This window comes from Anabrus simplex, chromosome 6 (assembly GCF_040414725.1).
Source record: "Anabrus simplex isolate iqAnaSimp1 chromosome 6, ASM4041472v1, whole genome shotgun sequence".
NCBI classification, from domain to species: domain Eukaryota; kingdom Metazoa; phylum Arthropoda; class Insecta; order Orthoptera; family Tettigoniidae; genus Anabrus; species Anabrus simplex.
Genome location: NC_090270.1, coordinates 349,119,446 through 349,139,884, shown reverse-complemented (window position 1 = coordinate 349,139,884; position 20,439 = coordinate 349,119,446). Strand labels below are relative to the sequence as shown.

The window sequence follows — 20,439 nt, the reverse complement described above, 5'->3', positions numbered from 1 at the left end:
CAGGTTGATTTAGTTTGGCTCGCTCATCACGTTACAGGTCACGCAGGGAGAGATAAAGTGATTGCTACACTTCGGGAAACTTTTATCTGGAAAAATTTGAGGAAAACTGTTCAGCAGGTACTCCTCACTTGCGACATTTGCCAACGGGTAAAACCCAATCCGTACCTACTTAAGCAAAAACCGAAGCCGTTGTTGCCAAGTAAACCTCGGGAACTGTTCGCTTTAGACTTTTACGGACCACTTCCCAAGGGAAAGAGAGGGCTTCAATACATTTTGGTATGCGTGGATGCGTTTTCAAAATTCGTCACTCTCTGTCCAATCCAGAAGGCAAACACTAGAGCCGTCATAAATCAGTGAAAGACTAAAATCATACCACGTATGGGCAAGCCCGAATGCGTCCTTACTGATCATGGGTCGCAGTTCACATCGGGAAACTTCAAGCGAGACATCGACAACTTAAACATCAAACATCATCTAAGTTCAATTAGGCATCCGGAGTCGAATCCTGCAGAACGGATAATGCGAGAAATCGCAAAATTTTGCCGTATCTACTGTCCTAGACAACATTGGCGTTGGGTGGACGTGATTCCTGTTATCACAGAAAGTATCAACGGCACTATCCACGAATCCACCGGCCAAATTCCGTCAGTGATTCATTTCGACAGTTTCCCGAAGAGACCATGGCACGAGGTCTTAAAATGTCCACAGGATCCTAGGCTATCGGTTGAGCTATGCATACAGGAGACAGCAAAACATTTGAAGGCCCAAGCAGAACGAAGATTACGCCGTCTCCGTAACAAGAGGTACCATCGACCACTGCGCGTAGGGGAACTTGTTCTCGTTAAACGACCAACAGTTTCTGATCCACCTAACAAGTTCTACCACAAGTTCGCTGAACTGTACATCGGTCCTTACCGAGTCATCCAGAACCTCGACAACAACGCGTACAAGGTGCAAAGCATGGACGGCGTGACCGAAACCATCTATAACGCGGCAAATCTGAAGTTGTACCATACGTCCGGAGGCAACTTAGAAGACGTGGACAACGCTGAAGAACTTGGGGCAACGGAAGAAGAAGACGATGAGGAAGACGGAGAAGAAGATCGACGCGACGTGTCAGATGAAGAGTCGGGACCAAATGAGGAAGCCGAAGAAGTCAATTATTTGGAGAATTTGTTTTCACAGAGAGATCTTGGGGATGAAGAATGTCCAGAATGTCAGTACCGGGAGAACTACAGAGAAGCATTGCGTCAGATAGCATATTATTTGGAAAGAGAGAACCAGGAACTTCGCCAGAAAGCAAAGGTTTGGAAACAGTTGTGAATCGATATTGCCAATTGTATATTTAGCGACGAAATGTGTCCAGTGCCTTTACCCATTTCTTCTCGGGGAGGGGGGAATATGAACCCAACAGGGGCATGATCCAAGGACCTTAGGTTGATATCGATATCCGTAATTACGCACGCAATGCTATTAAAGGGAAAGAACGCTGAAAATGATTAATATTCATATCATTAATAGAGGTCATACCGGAACTAATTAATATTCATACCATTGAGATAGATAAATTGTGTATTTTAAAATTATTTTACGAGATTTCTTTGTCTGCGACTTATTGCGCAGTATTATCCTTTGTGTAGCGGGGGCCCCGCAGATGAAGCCAAGCCAACTTAGACCCGGGAGGGGTTACGAATGGGGATTCCCTGTGACATCACTCGAGAGAAGACATCCCTCCTCAAGGCTCACAGAATGAGGGGAAACTAACTTTTTCGAAACGGAATATAGGAGCCATCTTGGAATCGGACTGGCCAACTTAATTACCTACGAGATAGAAAATTAATAAAACTCGAATTAGGGGCTCATCTCCCGATCTAAAAGGGATGAATGTTACTGGGACATTTATTTAGAGTGTTTAATGTCCTCTTCCGTGATAACTTTCAGCAGAAGAAAGAATACTGTGTTGTTTCTGCGTGGAAAAGTACTGGGGCCATCTGGTTAGTCTCATGACACGTCCTCGACGGAGGGACTTCACCCCGTGTGGTAGGGGAAGCAGAACATATTTTAATTAATTTAAAGAGATTCGCCGAAGGATAATTGAGTGGTTATGTCTCAACCGCACTATTTTACCTCGAGTACGCCGGGAATAGGCGCTACGCAAATTAGTGGAAGGGGTATCGCTCCCTAGTAAAAACTACTGCAGGAAGGGAGAAGAGTCAGTCGGGATTTGTGGCTTACGGACGGCGAAGCTATGTGCATTCGAGCTTCCAGCGACCTTTTGTTTGAGTGAATTTAAAATTAATTTACAAGTGAAATCACGTACTGTGCGTAAATATTGCAGAGATTGGATAGACGTGATGCTAGTGTCTAAACTTTAAAGATCAGGGACGTGTCGCGAACATTAAATATAATTTGTAATAATATTATTATTATTATTATTATTATTACTACGGCGCTACTGTGTCGAGTAGTAACAAAGGAACGCGGAATCCGATACTGAATCGCGGATCGCGGAGTGAGGTCCGATATCGTGGCTGGACGTTCACTCTGAATGTAACTAAACAAATCTTGGAATAAATAGTGACGTATTGTGTGCCTCAGGAATACTGCCAGCGGTTTCGTCAACCTAGAACAATGGACTCCCGGTTGGAAAGAAGAATGGTGCCTCCAGTAACTGCTTTGGTGCCTATGGGTCAGCACTAAACCAGCAATGGACTCCCTGAGCTGACAACGGGTCATCGAGATGGAGATGAGTATCAATCATAATTAATATGACGTAATCAGATTGGGCGGGGAACAGTTATCATTACCTGACGCTATAATGTTAAAGATTGTAACTTCAGTAATGTAGATGTGCTACCATGATACACGTAGCTTCTATTTACTTTATTTAATTAGTAACACGTCTGAGCAATCAATTGTAAATAAAGGGGTAATACGATAAGTTTGCATGCAGTCGTATTTTGACTTAATCATTTTATTTGGGGAAACTTGTAATTATTGATGCGTCAGGAGACCAATTTTTTAGTAATTCAGTGTAATTCAAGTTAGGCTGTAGTTAGTCCAGCGATGATAATGCATGGCTGGTAAATAGTGTAATTTTATTCCGTGAGCACCCAGAACTACGAGATATGACTTCGGAACTGACACCCAGGCCTCCACTGACATATATTTAGATAGGAAGTGTACAATTTTAATTGGCAGGCTTATCACAATTTAAGTGCAAATTGAGGAATATTTAATTCATAATTGTATTACCGTGTGACGATTTTATCAGAAATCACAATTTAGATATGGATTAATTACACCGTATTACGAGGAAGTTAATTATGATCACGCAGTATGGTCTAATTTCCAGGTAAGTCGTGTAGGGAGATAGTGTAATGATGAACCCAATAATAATAATAATAATAATAATAATAATAATAATAATAATAGTAATAATAATAATAATAATAATAATAAATTGTAGTTATGGTAATCATGCAAGTATTGGTATCATAGAAACCGGTGTCGCGCCGCGGGATCATGATATTGTAAACGAATGTGTGTGTTGAATTGAAGTGAAGTATTGAGAGCCGATGTAATTTTGTTTAATGAACAATGAAGTTCAGTTTATTAGTGAACGATCCCCGAGATGGGGTGTTTTGTTAAGAAAGGGCGTTATGCCTGTGAAGGCCGAGGCCATTGACCACCCGCCGTGCAAAGGGGCTGGGGCAGTTGACCTAGTGAGGAGAAGTGTTGGTTTTTTTGTATGCTCGTCCGCTCGTAAAAGGGGGAGCCTTGAGTTAAATAGAACGAGGGCGGAAGAATCGCCTAATAATGGAATATTCAACACGCCAGAATGATGTAGTCGCTAATAAATGACACGGCGATTGTTACCAGTACTTGTTAGTTTACTGTCATTACACACTTGAGTATAATGTAGCTTAGGGTTTTCAGAGTCCCACTTCCATCCCAAGGGGTGTCAGTTCAGTTCCCGACAGCGGCATTGGTACCCCAATGCTCAACCGAAGGCTGGATGTCTCACGTGTTTACTGTATATAATTTGTGTTCTTTAAGGGTTTATGTATCTTGTTGTGATTATAATTGAGTTGCCGATGGTGTTGACCATCGGGGTGGTGAATTGTATACAAGTGAGGGTCGGTTCAAACCCGGGCGTTTGTTCCACATTTTTATGAGTTCCTTCTTGGTACTTCGTTGGGGAATAGTTGTGTGTTTAGTATAGGGATTGCTCAGATTCGTAGCATGCATGTTAATCCTATTGGTCCATGATATCACATAGCCTCAGTGTCTATGATAAGTGTTTTCCCGTTCGAATCTCGTCATAATGGATCGCTCTGCGATAGATAATACTCGGATCCATCACATACGACTAAAAGTCGATAACAAACAACAACAATTGATAATAATCCATGTAATTCGTTTGTATATAAATGCGTCATTACCATCATCATCATTAAGGCCTAATAAACCACTTGTATTAATCTAAACTTTAACCCGAATGTGTTCTCATTGTAATTAGGTATGATCCGTCTCCTACCCTGTATGCCTTTAAGCTATGTCGAGTTAAGCGCCTATTTGTTTTATTCCAACCCGTTAACGCCCTGTAGATATTATGCCGGAGCCATTATGTGTAGGGACGGGTGCAATATGCAAAGTACATTATTCGGCAAGCCTATAAATTAAAACTGTTTTTCAAAGATATTATCATGTAAAAAATTCTACTAAGCTGTTTCCCTATTGGAACTTTATGTTTTCTTATATATATCAATGATATGTGTAAAGAAGTGGAATCAATGATAGGTCTTTTGCAGATGATGTTATTCTATACGGAGTAATAAGTAAGTTATAAGATTGTGAACAACTGCAAACTGACCTCAATAATGTTGTGAGGAGGACAGCAGGCAAATGGTATGATGATAAAGTAAGGCTGTGAGTTTCTCAACTGGGAAATTTCCTCCCTTTTTTATTACAGCGTTGTTGGGAGAGAAAGTTCCTTTCGGGGATCATTGCAGTTTCCTAGGTGTTAATGTAAGGAAAGATCTTCATTGGGGTAATGACATAAATATGATTGTAAACAAAGAGTGCAGAAGTGTGCACATGGTTATGAGGGTGTTTATGGATTGTAGTAAGGATGTAAATAAGAGGGCATATAAGTCTCTGGTAAGACCCCAACTATAGTATAGTTCCAGAGTATGAGACCCTCACCAGGATTAAGAATACTTGATTCAAGAACTGGAGCAAATCCAAAGAGAATCAGCTCAATTTTTATCTGGGTGATTTCCGACAAAAGGGTAGCGTTACAAAAATGTTGCAAAGTTTGGGCTGGGATGACTTGGGAGAAAGGAGACGAGCTGTTCGACTAAGTGGTATGTTCCGAGCTGTCAGTGGAGAGATGGCGTGGGGGGGACATCAGTAGACGAATAAGTTTGAGTGGTGTCTTTAAAAGTAGGAAAGATCACAATATGAAGGTAAAGATGGATTTCAAGGGGACAAACAGGGGCAAATATTCGTTTATAGGAAGGGGAGTCACGGATTGGAATAACTTACCAAGGGAGATGTTGTTCTGGGTGATCCCCGACAAAAGATTATTTTTGTTATTTAAGAAATGGCACCTGAGCCGAAGCTCTTATGGTTCAAAACAAGAATTAAATATTGGCAGAGTTTACACCTTATATCTAAATACGACGATGGTATAGGAAAGGCCTCGGAATTGGAAAGAAGCGGTCGTGTTCTTAATTAAGGTACAGCCCCAGCATTTTCCTGGTGTGAAAATGGAAAACCACGGAAAACCACCTTAAGGCCTGCCGACAGTGGGGTTCGAACCCACTATCTCCCGGATGCAAGCTCACCCGGTGCTTACTAGTTCTTACAAATTCTCTATGGACTGTCTGTGCTCCTCGAGTGTTATATGATAATGTTTGTATGAAACTCTATCACGTAATACGTGGAGCGGGATAAGTCTGCATTTCTTATACAAATTATCCGTAGGTGTAAAGGGCGTATTTTAGTGCTCATTTTTGTATGGTGGCAACTTTGTCAAAGAGATCCTTATTGCAACATCACCAAACATAAATCAGTAAGTCAGGTGACTTTCAATGAGAGTATGACGAATAGATTTTAAAAACTTATGGTTGAATGATCTTAGTCTCTGAAGCACTCCAATTACTGGAGTTATTTTTTGCATGTTTTATGTAACTTGCTCGTTCCAGTCAAGCATTTCATCTATTTTAAACCTAGAAATGTTGTAAATTGCAGGCCTACTCTTGCTAAAAGATTATGGAATTATGTTAATGTAAGGTCAAGAGGAGTTGCACATATGGGCTGTGAAATATCATATAGTTGGTCTTGCTAAGATTAATGGATAGTCCATTGTTTGAAAGCCAAGTTTGTAATAAGGTAATGTCATACTGCATTTTTACCTCAAGTTCTTTATCAGAGGTACCAACATAAAAATATTTGTATCATCTGCAAAAAGAGATAATTGTCCTTGTCATTTTAATGAGCCTAAATCATTCACAAATATTAGAAATAAAATCGGAACCAGTACTGAACCCTGAGGTGTTCCAATTGTTATAGGAAGAGATAAACTTTTAGCAATTTTATATGAAACGAAGTGTGACCAATCACTGAGATAATCCTTAAACCAGTTCTTCGCTACACCTCTTACTCTTGCTTCTTCCAGTTTCTGATCATGATATCATGAATAACCGTGTCCAAGGCTTTTGTTCAGTCTAAAAATAACCCCGAGGCTAATTTTCGCGAATCAAAAGCTTCCTGCAGCCTAATAATAATATCCTCAATAGCACTGTATGTGCTGGATTTTGGAATAAAGTATTATTGATGTTTATAAAAGTAATTATTCTTAAGAAGGAATTTTAAAATTTTTTTAAATTTGTAATAATTTGGCTAAAATGGGAACGATAGGGATTGGTCTGTGGTTGTTTATGTCTGATTTATCTATGCCTTTATGGATGGGTATAACTTCGGCAATTTTTAACAATGTACTGACTGTATCTTCAACTGACGATTTGTTAACGAATGCAGTGATGTATGGAACTAATTCGGTTGATTACTGTTTGAGAACTGTGTTGCTTAAACCATAACAATGGCAACTACCGGTACTGTATTTTTTTTAGTTCTTTTATCATACTTGCTACTTCTTCTTTGTCAGTTGGGTACAAGAATAGCGTTAAAAAATGTTGCAAAGTTTGGGCTGGGAAGACTTGGAAGAAAGGAGACAAGCTGCTCGACTAAGTGGTATGTTCTGAGCTGAAAGTGGAGAGAAGGCGAGGAATGGCATCAATAGACGAATAAGTTTGAGTGTCGTCTTTAAAAGTAGACAATATGGAAATAAGGCTGGAATTCAAGAGGACAAACTGGGGCAAATATTCGTTTATAGGAAGTGGAGTTAGGAATTGGAATAACTTATCAAGGGAGACGTTCAATAAATTTCCAATTTCTTTGAAATAATTTAAGAAAAGGCTAGGAAAACAACAGATAGGGAATCTGCCACCTGGGCGACTGTCCTAAATGCAGATCAGGATTGATTGATTGATTGATTGATTGATTGATTGATTGATTGATTGATTGATTGATTGATTGATTAGTAAAAATCCCGAATTACGGCGAAAAGATTGCCGAAGAAGATAAAAAAAAGCACTGAATATCCAGAAGTAAGGTCTTGTAAAAATTTCGATGCTTTACTGCCTGAGATTCTCTCACAAAGGCGTTATGGGCAATTTATTCAAGAACAAGGAAAGAAATTGGAGATGGAGGTACGTAGAGCTTAATGTTAATTAACTGTATATATGTGTGGGTGTTTTCTTTTAGTAATATTCCTTTTATTTGCCGAAAAAAACATCGGAAAGGATCGAGGGCATTTTCCATCGGGTTTCAGTAAGCCTACTTTTCGACAGCTTGACAGTTTTGACGCATTTAATTAGCACAACTTTAAGAGGAGAATTGAGGCGGATTGCCTATTGTTGTTGTATACTCCTTGGTTGTGCTTCTCATTGTTTCCGGCGTCCTCTGGCCAGTTTCTGACAGGTCGACACGACAGTATCGAATGGCTTTGTTGCTACCGAACTGAGGTGAGCTGCACTCTCTCAAATAAATATTTGGAATTTTGATAAGAAACTAAAAAATATATCGAAATGAAGATTTATTTAACGTTTCACCATTGGCCACAGCCTAGGTGTACGCTCAACCGATTACTAATCACACAGTTTAAACTAAACTTTCAGCAGTTGCTCAGTGTGGGAGACCTGTTTCAGGCCGTGAGTGTTATCAACTTCGCTCTCGTTAAGTTGAGTGATGCAGCACTTTACAATGTTATTTTAATACAATTTATTAACAAGTAGTAACAATAATTATTATTTATTTTGCTATCCCTTTTGGTACTTTTGGTACAAGTAGTGTTTTGTTTAATTTTTATGATTCACTCTTTCATAAGCGGATTGAATTTCTTTTTGGTTATTCATTTTGAAAGAATTATATGTTTCATAAAGCAAAGTCGAGTAGTAACTTCGCATATTTCGTAAATCTAGGCTTCAACTTAGTTTAGTAGACCTACGTTGAATATGGATCTGCTTGAAATATAATGACTGCCCCATGCATTCATTCCAGTAGGCCTATCTAATTTTATGGTACTTGTAGGCTGCTGTAGTGAATGGTTGTGTTTATAACGAACCTCGGATTTTATTTTCTTCATTTTAAGAATTATATCTTTGATCTGCCTGTAAATGAAGAATATTCTTTTAACGACTAGACGCAAGATTATCAGAGCCTGAAAAGTGATATGTACATAAAACATAACTCCAATATTTACCAGTCTCTGATCTAACCATAGAGCTTTGCTCTGAATATTGCAGTAATACAAAGGAGTAAGTTTAATCTTCCATCGTTGTTTTAATTACAAGTTTTGGTTTGAACAGTGCATGTTGTGATTTTGACATTTGGTGCATGAAGGATTATCCAAGGGACTTGTCGTACCTGTGATAATCCTTTGCTTGGAATTGGTAGCTGCTTATGCAGTGCTGAAAATTGTTTCCATATCATTGATATTCATATGGCTTCGATAATGTACCGTATATATTCAGTATTGACTTGTGTTCCTTGGGGGCATTGAATTAGGAAATGTTTCATGATGTCCTCAGCAATTCCCCATTTGATATAAAGCATGATATCATGCTGGATTAGGCAGGGCATTGCTGTTTTTAGGCCTCATTCATCCCGCTGCCCCCCCCCCCCCCCTATAAGCTAAGGGAATTCTTTATTTTTTTGCTGTCAAGATGTTCCTCTTAAATCCCTTCTTGCTGACAAATAGATCTCCATGCAAATGAATGTTTTTAAAGAAGCACGAACTTTGCAAATATTCGTTGTACGGCTTAGAGATTCCAAATAACAGTACTTTTCCTGCATGTTTTGGGCTCTTTAGGGGGAAATTCATGCATAATGCATATTTTGAAGATGTTGGATTTACTAGTGAATATTTGGACGTTTAGTATCACATAATATCATTTTTCTTCTGACTTTGGCGCAAATATAATGTTAACTTGCATGATAGTGCCTTTTAGGAACGTTACTTTTCAGGATTTGGGAGAATACAGTATGTTTATTACCGATAGATGAAGAGAGTGTATTCCTGGCATCCTACTGTATGTGACAACCGAACTTAGTACATACGGTAGGGGTCAAACACTTTCTTATCTGTTGCTTGAGTACACATTGCTCCACGTCGATCTCTGTAGTTCCAGTCATACATTGCTATAAGTTGTGCATTACTCATTGACGGCTCATATTTTCGTCAATGTTAGACGAACAAAACAAAACTCGCATCGCACTTCTGTGACGCCGCGTTACTGAGATATGTTCAGCCTCCGTGGCGTAACCGTCAGGGTTGCCACCGGGCAGAAAATGTTCGTACTAAATTTTCCCGTGAAAAGGTACTAGATTATGGAAAAAAGTACTAAATCATTTTTTTACAATGGAGTAGGATTATTCATAAAGGCAGTATAGAAAAAGTATACTTATCAAAAATACCCCTTTATTAAATGAGAAAATCGTAATTATCAGAAGTTATCGGTTTTGATATCTATGATGGGAAGCAGCAATGTTGCAGTTTCAATACCCACTATCCTAACACTTCCATTTCCAAGCTGACTACCAGATGAGGGTCATTTATTTATGTTTAGAATATGAATATGAACACGCGTGCGCGTACACACACACACACACACACACACATTCATATATTCATTTTGTCTTCATACACTACCCAAAAGTTGGCTATCTTTTAGAATATATTAACATGTATTTAACATTTTGCTCTTCTCTTAATCCTTAAAAAATATTGCCAAAGCAATAAACTGTTTTGAAATGTGAACAGCTTGGGCAGACGAGTGCTTTAGAAAGAGCCCATTCACATACGCTACAGAATAGTAGTTTATTTCTCAATCTGGTCTTATTAACAGAAAAAGCAGGAAAAAATACTGTTCTGTTTCAGCAGGAGAATGTGGTAAACAGAGCAATGCCTTCAAAAAAATTGTCAAATTTGAAAAGATGTAGTCGGCTACAGGATTTTTCAGTTCGATTAAAGAGTTCCAAAATTCCATACCGTAAATTCTTAGTTCTCTTTCAGTGATTCTGTGGACTTGTTTGTTAAGGAGGAAACCATACTTTCCAATGTCGACTCAGTTAAATGTAACTTAAAAGCCGTTCCAGTCTGTCGAACACACAAGTTAAATATAAACAGGGCCTATTTCTTAATAGCGTGTTGTTTTGCAGGCATGTTATAGTGTAATATTTATATTGAACCTCTGTGTTCGAGAGACTGAAGAGCTTTTTAAGTTTCTGTGGAATTTGCCACCCACCATTTCCTATCTAACTTCATAACCACTTTCTGTAATTACATTAGGGAAATATATAGCTAATAGGATTATATTGATGAAACTGCCATCTCTTTTGCAGTTTTCTAGTTCGACATGTAGAGATTTCTTAAAATAGGATCACTAAAAACTACCCTCTAAAAAAACCTTTTTCACCGAATTCAACATGAAAAGATAGACACTTGGCTCTGAAACTTCTTATCAGTGTCTTTCTTGTTCTTCTGCTGCAGTGGAAGAACGTCTACTCTACCTCCGTAAAAAGTACTAGATTTCCATAAAAAGAACTAACGTACTAAAAATGTCCACGAAGTACTAGATCTAGTACTAACGTACTAACGGTGGCAACCCTGGTAACCGTTAGTATAGTACGCGCACTTTTACTTGAGGCCTAGTTCCCATTCGTTACTATGGAGATCCGGGCTCAAGATAAAGTGCGCGTATAGTATTGTTAGCTGCCTTCCTAGGGAGGCCGAGTTCGATTCCTGGTACTGCCAGAAATTTAAGAATGGTAAGTGGTTGGGATGGTACATGCAGTTCACCCCAATTAGGGTTGTGCGTGAAAAGAGCTGCCTCACCTCGGGATGAGGACTTGAGTTTACTCTACTGAGATAGCACTACAGATGGGCACTATCGACTAGTCGGGTGATAGTCCCTTCGAACTATCGACTAAATAGTCGAATGTTTTCAGTCGAACAAAAGTATTCATTTCTTCCTGTCGAGAAGACTGAACAGTCGAATGATTTCAGTCATATGAAAATATTCATATAACGCAACTACAACTAGTCAGTCCATGAAAAACATTCGAATGTTTCCTGTCGAAACTCTCCGTATCGGAAGTGGAGAGTCGTACTTTTACGAATTCGGCTCATTTTAACGCAATTTACATATAATTAGAAATCACTTGTGTAGACACGCATTAAAATCCTATTTACGCACTCGTTCGTACACGGGGCTAATAGATAGAGAGATGCCCTTAATACGAAACAACATCATACGAATGGCCTTTCTTGGTGCTAAATGGACAGTGAAACGTAGAAAGACGACAATGAAGCTCTATTCCCGAACAATGTTAACAATAATATGTAAAACGCGTTGCTGTAGTACACAATCAAGATATACTGTAGATGAGAACAGCCGAACACAATACTACCGTATTTTCTAGATTATTATTATTATTATTATTATTATTATTATTATTATTATTATTATTATTATTATTATTATGATAGTTATGCCTTATTTATGAATACGGCTTAACGTAATTAACATAAACAAATATGCAACGAAATAAAGAGCATATAAATGACAAGAGAAAATCGCCATATATCGTAGGTACATACGAAGTTAACATAATTATATAAGTTATTACATATCCGAAGTGACCATAAACCGATAGTTCCATTCGCTTCCATGTCGTTCTGACTTGAGTGCGACTGAATTCAGTCGACGTGTTTTGTGCTGACTGGACAGTGAAACGTGGAGAGATGCGTGGCGGGAATGCGACTGAATTCAGTCGACTTGTTTTTTAAAGTAGTCGACTGTTACGATAGTTTAAACTATCGACTAGTTCGATAGTTATCAGTCGATAGTGCCCATCTCTAGTGGCGTATACTGAGGGCTACCAGTGAAGCCCAAACCTCAGTTGAGAATGATGGACACATTGTTAGCCGTGAGAGCAAGGCAAGGTATCCGCCACTGCTAACTTCTACCATCAAGGTCCCGCTCCCAGGGCTGCTCACTTCGAACTATGATAAAAAATTGCTTTAAAATTACATACACCTTGGATTTAATGCGGAACATATAATTAGTATGGACACGATGAAGTCAACTTAAAGCTACAAATAAAGCAAGGCGAAGCATGACGTTAGTTTTTGGAGGAAAATCTGTTTATTAAAGTAAACAAGAAAAATACCAAAAAGTATCAAATGATCCACTTTTTTTAGATGACTCGGAATTTTTCTTTCAGCTTGATACAGTCCATTTTTGGAATAAAAAAATAGAAGGCATTCAAATGTGGCACTGTATGCAGACACAGATACTTGACATATCAGATCGGGTCTTGAAATTTCATTCATTTTAACACATGGGCTTGCGTGCTCTCATCACACTTTTGTGAACACTTTGAACTGTAGACGAGTACGTTTCCTTTTCCTGAACACTTGATATTGCAGTAGGGGTCCTTAATCTTAAGAAATTACGTGATTTAATGCGCCAAACTGGAGACAAGAACTAATCTAACTGTACAGTATAAACACGCTGAGTAGTAAAACATCGTACCAATATATATACACCTCAACCAAGAGCACAAGAGAACACTGTGGATCGGAACCACACATAATAAAATCACATCAAAAGGCAAATATATATATTGGAAGTGCGCACAAATGTGCATAGTACAGCAAAAGAAATAATTTAAATATTATTTCTATTAATACTTAGTTTTGCGTATTCACTTATGCTTTTTGTTTGCTTTGTACACAGTTGGCACATACACGTCTTCATCGGATTGTGGTACACCTTGTATTTGCAGAGGTGATGATGGAAGCCGTGCACGGACAGTCTCGTTAGTACATGTCTCATCTCGAAGTTTGCTGACGTCGATCATCGCACCCGTGCTGTAGAATTCTGGCCAAATATAAAAAGGCAAATATACACATTCAAAGAAACAAAAACATGTCATATTTTCCAGGGCTCAGCAAGAAAAGCATGCGGCATTTTCGCAATCGTTACTCACTCAGAGACTCGATGGAAAATATAAGGAGATAAATTTACACTTTAAGCAACACTTCCTATTCAGCGTAGGTTCCTGAAATAAATTACATGACACAAAAATTCCTCAGCGCGGCTATCATAAAAGATAATCCAAACTAAGCGTTGCGATATATATACACCTCAACCATGAGCACAAGAGAACCGTAGTGGCATGGACAAAGGCCGCTAAAATAAAACACTACTCGGTAGACACGCATATCACCCTTGCCAACACACGCGGGAATGACACAAAAGCGGAGATTCAGTCTCCCAAAATAAAGCTGCTAACATGAAAAACATAAGTTCCAACCCTTTACATCCGCTGTTCAATAGTCTAGACGAGGCAGGTCACACAGTCATGAAAATTGCAGGCCTTTTAAATGAGGAACGCGTCCTCTTACTCAAAATCGCACAAATAATATTTCATGTCCTAATGTTGCCAAAACTGAAAAAAGTATATAAAATGACATCGTCTAACATTCGCCCGCCTGAAAAGAAACAAGATCGCGCTGGTCACAAATCAAAGCACTCGCGCTTGTATAAGTAATGAAGTGGCCAACTCTGTAATAATATCGTAATCTGAAACTAAGAAAATGCCACGTAGCCTGACCATCTGAAAATTACTGAAATATTTCAATCTTACAACTCAAGAAACTCGCATTGATAATAATAATAAAATTTTACGGAAAATTTGATTCTAATATTCGGAACTTGAACTAGGAAACTGCGTTCGAGGAACTCGTGAATCAAACACTAATTTACGCTCGTCTTGATATTCAAAACAGTGGTGAAGATGACGCTATCAGAATTTGTGGATCCGAACTCCACCGTCTCACACATTCTCCTTCACACGTCATGCAGGAAATCTCAGAAAACGTGACGGCATGTTTGCGTACTCTCTGAGCTGCCATTAATAATACCTACTTTAATCTAGTCCTTCCTGACTTTAATTTAAATTCTTATTTCCATTTAAGCCCCGAGATGTATACTGCGTCTCAAATATCAAAGCAAAACAAATCAAAATAAATGACGCTAAAATAAGAAACTGACTCGTAAAATAAATGACTCTAACCCCTCAACTAAAAATCTGGGTAAAATTGAAAGAAATCAAGCTGTGACCTCATGCAGTTCCAGTTATATTTACATTAACAAACTTCGTAACATTTATTTTAAACATGACGTAGTTCTTCCCCTTTTGCAACATTAAGCCACGTTCACGTCCTGTATTTCGTTGACTTATCCCCGCCAGCCATCGGAACAGCTGGCTCCCCATCGTTTTAACCCGCCATAGCGAAGATAATGCCTTCAGAAAAGACTTGGGTCTCCATCCTGCCGTAGAACTGTTATCTCCTAGTCTCTGTCGCTGCTTCTGCTTCTAATGCCGTCTAAAACATCCCCTCGTACACGGTGTAGGAAACTGGGTCAAGATTAACCCACCATCTAATAGAATATTACTGCTATGGTAATTTCCACAGACCGTGAAAACAGTTCTCATTCAGTCGCGGAACAACTTTTTGTCTAATCCCGTAACTAGGTCAAATATTTCCCATTTAAATGATGGACTGGAAATAACTGAATTTGATGTCCTCGTAAAATCTCTTTACAGCGGCAAGCTACTAAACATTCAGTGACTATCTGGAAACTGTTCTTCCCTCCTGAAATCGAAAACTAAAAACCATTCTTAAAAGTTTAACATCTTGAATTACTGAAATACAGACTAAGCGTCTTAAACCAAAGTTCAAGTCCCCACCCGATCAAGAAACATGAGTTCTGACCCGCACTCGCGTACCTGCACCGAATCTCGCCGAATAATCGGGTAGCTCAATCAGTTCGTCCTCTAAAGCGCCGTCGTGTACTCGGTCGGCGCCATCGCTTATATAGACCAATGCCTAGCAGTATTGACGGTGGCATCGCTCTCGTGATGCTTTCTTCAAACGTATATTTCCAGGTCCTGTAGCTCTCGCCGGACCTCAGAAATGTTTTCCTTTGGTCTGGGCGTTGGAGTTCTATTGTTACCTTGTTCTGCTTTGTGTACGTCATGTCCTAAACTTAGCTGGCGAGCTCCAAGCTTACTGTACAAATTGCGACATGTGCTGCTGAATGTAGATGTTCCCTGCCAGTTACTAGTACTTAATAAAATGAAATAGTCTCTGTACATTCGACTAAATGACTGATTAATTAAATGAGCACTTCAGTGAGGGCTCATATCCTCCGTACTTTGGCAAAAAATCGTGGAATGATTTTTCTTTCTCCGTGGTATCTCATTTTCAACTGGGTATGATTCCTGTCTGCGGCCTTCTGCTCGTCGTCCTCACACTCCGGATATGTGTCATCCACTTCCTGGTCAAGACGTGCACGTTTACTGGGGTCTGGTTCACAAGCGTTGACCTCCTCGTTCGTTTATTCTGCTTCTGGGACATCTTCCTCCTCTTCGTCTCCTTCCACTACGCTGTCGGGTTTATATTACAGCGTTATGAGCTGTTACATTCGCGCCGTCCATTCCTCTGTTTCTTACGTTGAAGTGTCTCACTCTCGGCTCCCTCACGTCCTTCTTGCGCTGCTCTCTCCCATATTGCCTCCTTCCATTTCTCTGATTCTCTTCGTCTCTCTTCGATTTCTTCTCTAAAATTACGACTTGGTTGGTTCCATTCTCTACACTCTCCCGTGCCGGGAGTGTTCGCATCTACCGGGCTGCCTACTGTAGCGGCACTCCGGCCTTGGCTGCCACGTCCCTTCCCTTGGTCTCTTCCACATTCATTTGTAGGTTTTAGTTGACCTCACCGTGTTCATATTAGTTACATGTACCCCATCAAATCCAGGGTATATGAACTGAGCACCCCTGCGAGCGGCTGACTAGTGATGATGGAAACGGAGACAGCACATTTTCTTTCTCGGCCAGTTTCGGTTTGAAAAAATCGAATATCTTTGAATATTCCCGCTTCGTAACTTAGAGTTCTAGTTATTTCCGATAGGTGACAGTGCTATAACGAGCCTTCAAAATGGCGTCTGTAACGGAGGGACGTATCAAACAGAGAGCAGCAAGGTGTCCACAGTGAAACACCTCGCTGCTGTACTTGACGTGCTCCTAACAGGAATTACTCGCTCATTGTGAGGCTGAAGGTGACATTTCCTTGTCAAACATTGTCAGAGGCGATAAAACATGGAGTCATCACTTCAGCAATCCATGAAATGACGCCACACCAACTCTCCCACGAAGAAAAAATTCAAGACCGTACCCTCAACTGGTAAAAGTCATGGCTAAGGTCTTCTCGGACTCTGAAGGGGTTATTCTGTACGATGTCCTCCCTCGGGGTGAAACAATCAACTCTGAAGTGCTACTCGAAGGGAATTGAAGAAAGTACTTCAGCGTGTTTGTAGTCGCAAAAAATGCAAATGAACTTCTTCTCCACGACAATGCAAGACATGACAAGAGCTCCCTAGAGCCCGGTCTACCACGTGTTTGACCCAATGAAGGATGGTCCTGTTGTACCGTGCAGGCATACAGGCTGCAGCAGGGCTATTTGAATCCTCAATAAAACCAAATGTTGCATTATCTATTGCAATCGCTTCGTATCTTGTGTACATGAGGGAAATACCATCTGTAGGATACACATAAACCATACAGAACCGAGTTTTATGAATTAAATTATATGTATCGAGATGTTATAGACACTAGATAGAACTGTACAAACCCTCGTAGAATTACGGGACTTGTCCGTCTTGAAGCTCTGTAGTTTTTAGCTGCTTATCACTAACAAGTCTCAGTCAGTGGCGGGGGGGGGGGGTGCTTTTTGTGTGAGTGGTGTGTGGAGTGTCACATGCAATTTAAATTGTATTGTACTTGTATTTTTAGGGACCAGCTGGCGAGTTCCTACCCATTGCGTGAACACATCACTTTTCTACAGGCAAAACGAGGTGAGATTTATGTGATTTAGTCTATTTATGGTGCAGCTCGTCCCCTAAACATGTCGTCAGCTTTATAAGAATACAGATTTTGATAATGTACACATGTTATGGATATGAGGGATTGAGAAACAATTTCCCACGAGGTCATTGACCCCTAGTAGCACGTGCTAAAGATGAGCACGAAGGGACAAGTTGCCCGGCTGTCAGCTTGCATCCGGGATATAGTGGTTTTGAATCCCCTTGTGGGCAGCTCTGAAGATGTTTTTCCATGTTTTCCCATTTTCACACCAGGCAAATGCTGGGGCTGTACCTTCCAACTCCTAGGCCTTTCCTATCCCATCGTCGCCATAAGACCTATCTGTGTCGGTGCGACGTAAAGCAACTAGCGAAAAAAGGATAAGCCACGTGTTAGGTGCAGAATTTGAATAAGAGAACAGCCCTAACCTCACAGACGTCATCTTGGACGGGCCTAACTACACAGGGCCTACTTTTACGGGGCAAATGCCCTTACCGACCCAATCTTGCCAGATCCCCTTCCAGATGCTGTGTTCGAGGGGCCAAATTTACAGCGCATAGTTTTACAGGTAGATGCCCTTCCCGACGCCATCTTGGAAGAGCTTAACTATATAGGGCCTAGTTTTAGGGTCATAAGGCTTTCCCGTCGCCATCTTTGATTGTGGCCCCTCCCCGCCACCATTTCGAAGCGGCGTAACTACACAGTCGTTAACTTGGGCCCAGTTTTACAGACAGTTGCCCTCCCGTCGCCATTTGAGAGCGCTCTAACTACACAATCGCAGTCTGTGAGCTCATGGGTTTACGTCTCCATCCGACGGACAAATAACGTGACCTGTCCCCTTACAAACATGACGGCAGGGCCCAAGCAAACTCTGCAGGTTCTGTCCTGTTACAGAAGACCGGAAATGCATTGTGTTGCGACCTCTTAAGATGGTGACATGTCTGTAAATGTTTGAATGCATAGAACATACAGGGTCTGTTGTTATCTTACCTTGCTCATAATAAACAGTAAAGATATGAACAGGCAGCATACAATCCCTTGTGTTCTGATCAGAAAACTTACTTGATCACAAATATCTGCCAGGTGAATGAGAAGAGGGTGCAGTAAAGGTGAATGGGCTGGGCACGGGGAGGGTGAGATATAAACATTTGAAATTGACACGCAGGCAACCTCGAAGCAAACGATGATGTCATTCTGGAACCTACTATCTTCTAAATACGAACTTACAACTGTATGTGTCATTCAGTATAAAACCAAACAGTTGAAATTAACACGCAGGCAACCTAGATTGTGATGAGTCACCCTGAAGAGGGAAACTAGCTCACTCATTTCTGTGAGCTGGCTATACACTGCTCGCACTCATTCCATACACCTCTGAGTGTCCGGTTCATCAATAAACACGGGGATGAACGTGGCATGCAAATTAAGGTAGGAGAACGCTCAAGCATAAACACAAATTAAAGGACTCCACGATAGGACTGGGAAGTGACACTTTAAAATTATCATGGGCATCCATAGAAAACTACAACAAAAAGAGTATGAGAATGGTTTCCTTTGAAAAAATGCCATAAGGAGCAGTTTATTGCAACATTTGGCGCAGTTAAGTCGTGCACAGTTTACCAGTACACTGATTGGACCGGAGAATAAAATGCCGCAAGTGGTGTGGACTGCTGGAGGTGGCTCCATCATCTGATCCGGCGTTCGTATGAGTGGGTGGTTCACATGGACGTCCCGAGAGTAAATTAAATTTTACTGTCGGCTTCTCGGTCCGTTTGATGAGATACCTTCGGCAAATGTGTACATTGCCAAGGCAGGCACCTTGCTTTGGATAATGTTACTATGATTAGGCGGGAATTAATATGCGGACGGACCCAGTTCATGTTATGCCATACCGAACTCGTCATTGCACGGATTACCTCAAAATGTTTATTATTGTCGGGCTCGAACACCTGGCTTGGGAAGGTCAAGCACATCACATACATAACAAGAGACTTGACTGGAAATAGCTTGCTGCTCTCCGCTCCGAGCAAACGCGAACAACGGCTCTGGCACACGACCATTCGTCTAAATCTCGAACCTATGATGATTATTATTATTATTATTATTATTATTATTATTATTATTATTATTATTATTATTATTATTATTATTATTATTATTATTGCGGGTTACCCGTGGAACGCAGAGGTGATAGAAGTTGTCGGGATGAATGGGTCTAACTACAAAGTCAAGAATTGAATTTAAAACGTAAACCGAAGGTTATATTTTCAAAAAACAACAAATTTAATAATTTTTCACTTAGTGAAATAACAATGACATATCAGGTACCATAACAAGGTTTAAATAAGGCAAGAAAATCCAAAATTTAGTGACTGTTGAGTAATCTGGGCTTCCAGCCCCTCGCTTCACAATTCTGGAGCACTCAGCTCAAATTGACAAAAGAATACAATTTTACTCAAGGGCAGAAATCTGCTAATACATGGAGCACAGCTCCGTAATTTACAATATCAAGCCTCCTAGAGGCACTTTTACAAGACTTGAAAAAGAGCTAACGTGCTCTCAGTTTTCCAAGCCTATTCAAGACAATACCAGAAAATTACAATTACTTGCCTTGATAGGCACAACTTACAAATATGAAACAGGGGTATCTTGTACCCAACCTATTGAGCCTTTGCGGAAAAGAAAAGGTTAAGTAAATGGCCCGAAACACAAATTGAATGGAGGCGTGTACCTGCACTCCTGGATATGAATTCTTAAAACCTAAATGGCACTAGGCCGATGAAACAGGGGCTATTCACAAACTATGGAGGTGACTCATATAAGAATAAATTAAGACTTTCCGGAAAGGAAGAAAACCAGTTACAAAACGTAGTCACC

General features: G+C 40.1%; 1 protein-coding gene across 1 annotated transcript in view; it reads left to right on the top strand.

Annotated features, from left to right (window-relative positions):
* Positions 1-8,272: 8,272 nt before the first annotated feature.
* LOC136875825 (gastrula zinc finger protein XlCGF8.2DB) overlaps positions 8,273-20,439 on the top strand; it is a 110,459-nt gene continuing 98,292 nt past the window's right edge. The window contains exon 1 of the mRNA XM_067149448.2: positions 8,273-8,279. The gene's annotated coding sequence lies outside the window, so the exon portion shown is untranslated. The remainder of the gene's footprint in view (positions 8,280-20,439) is intronic.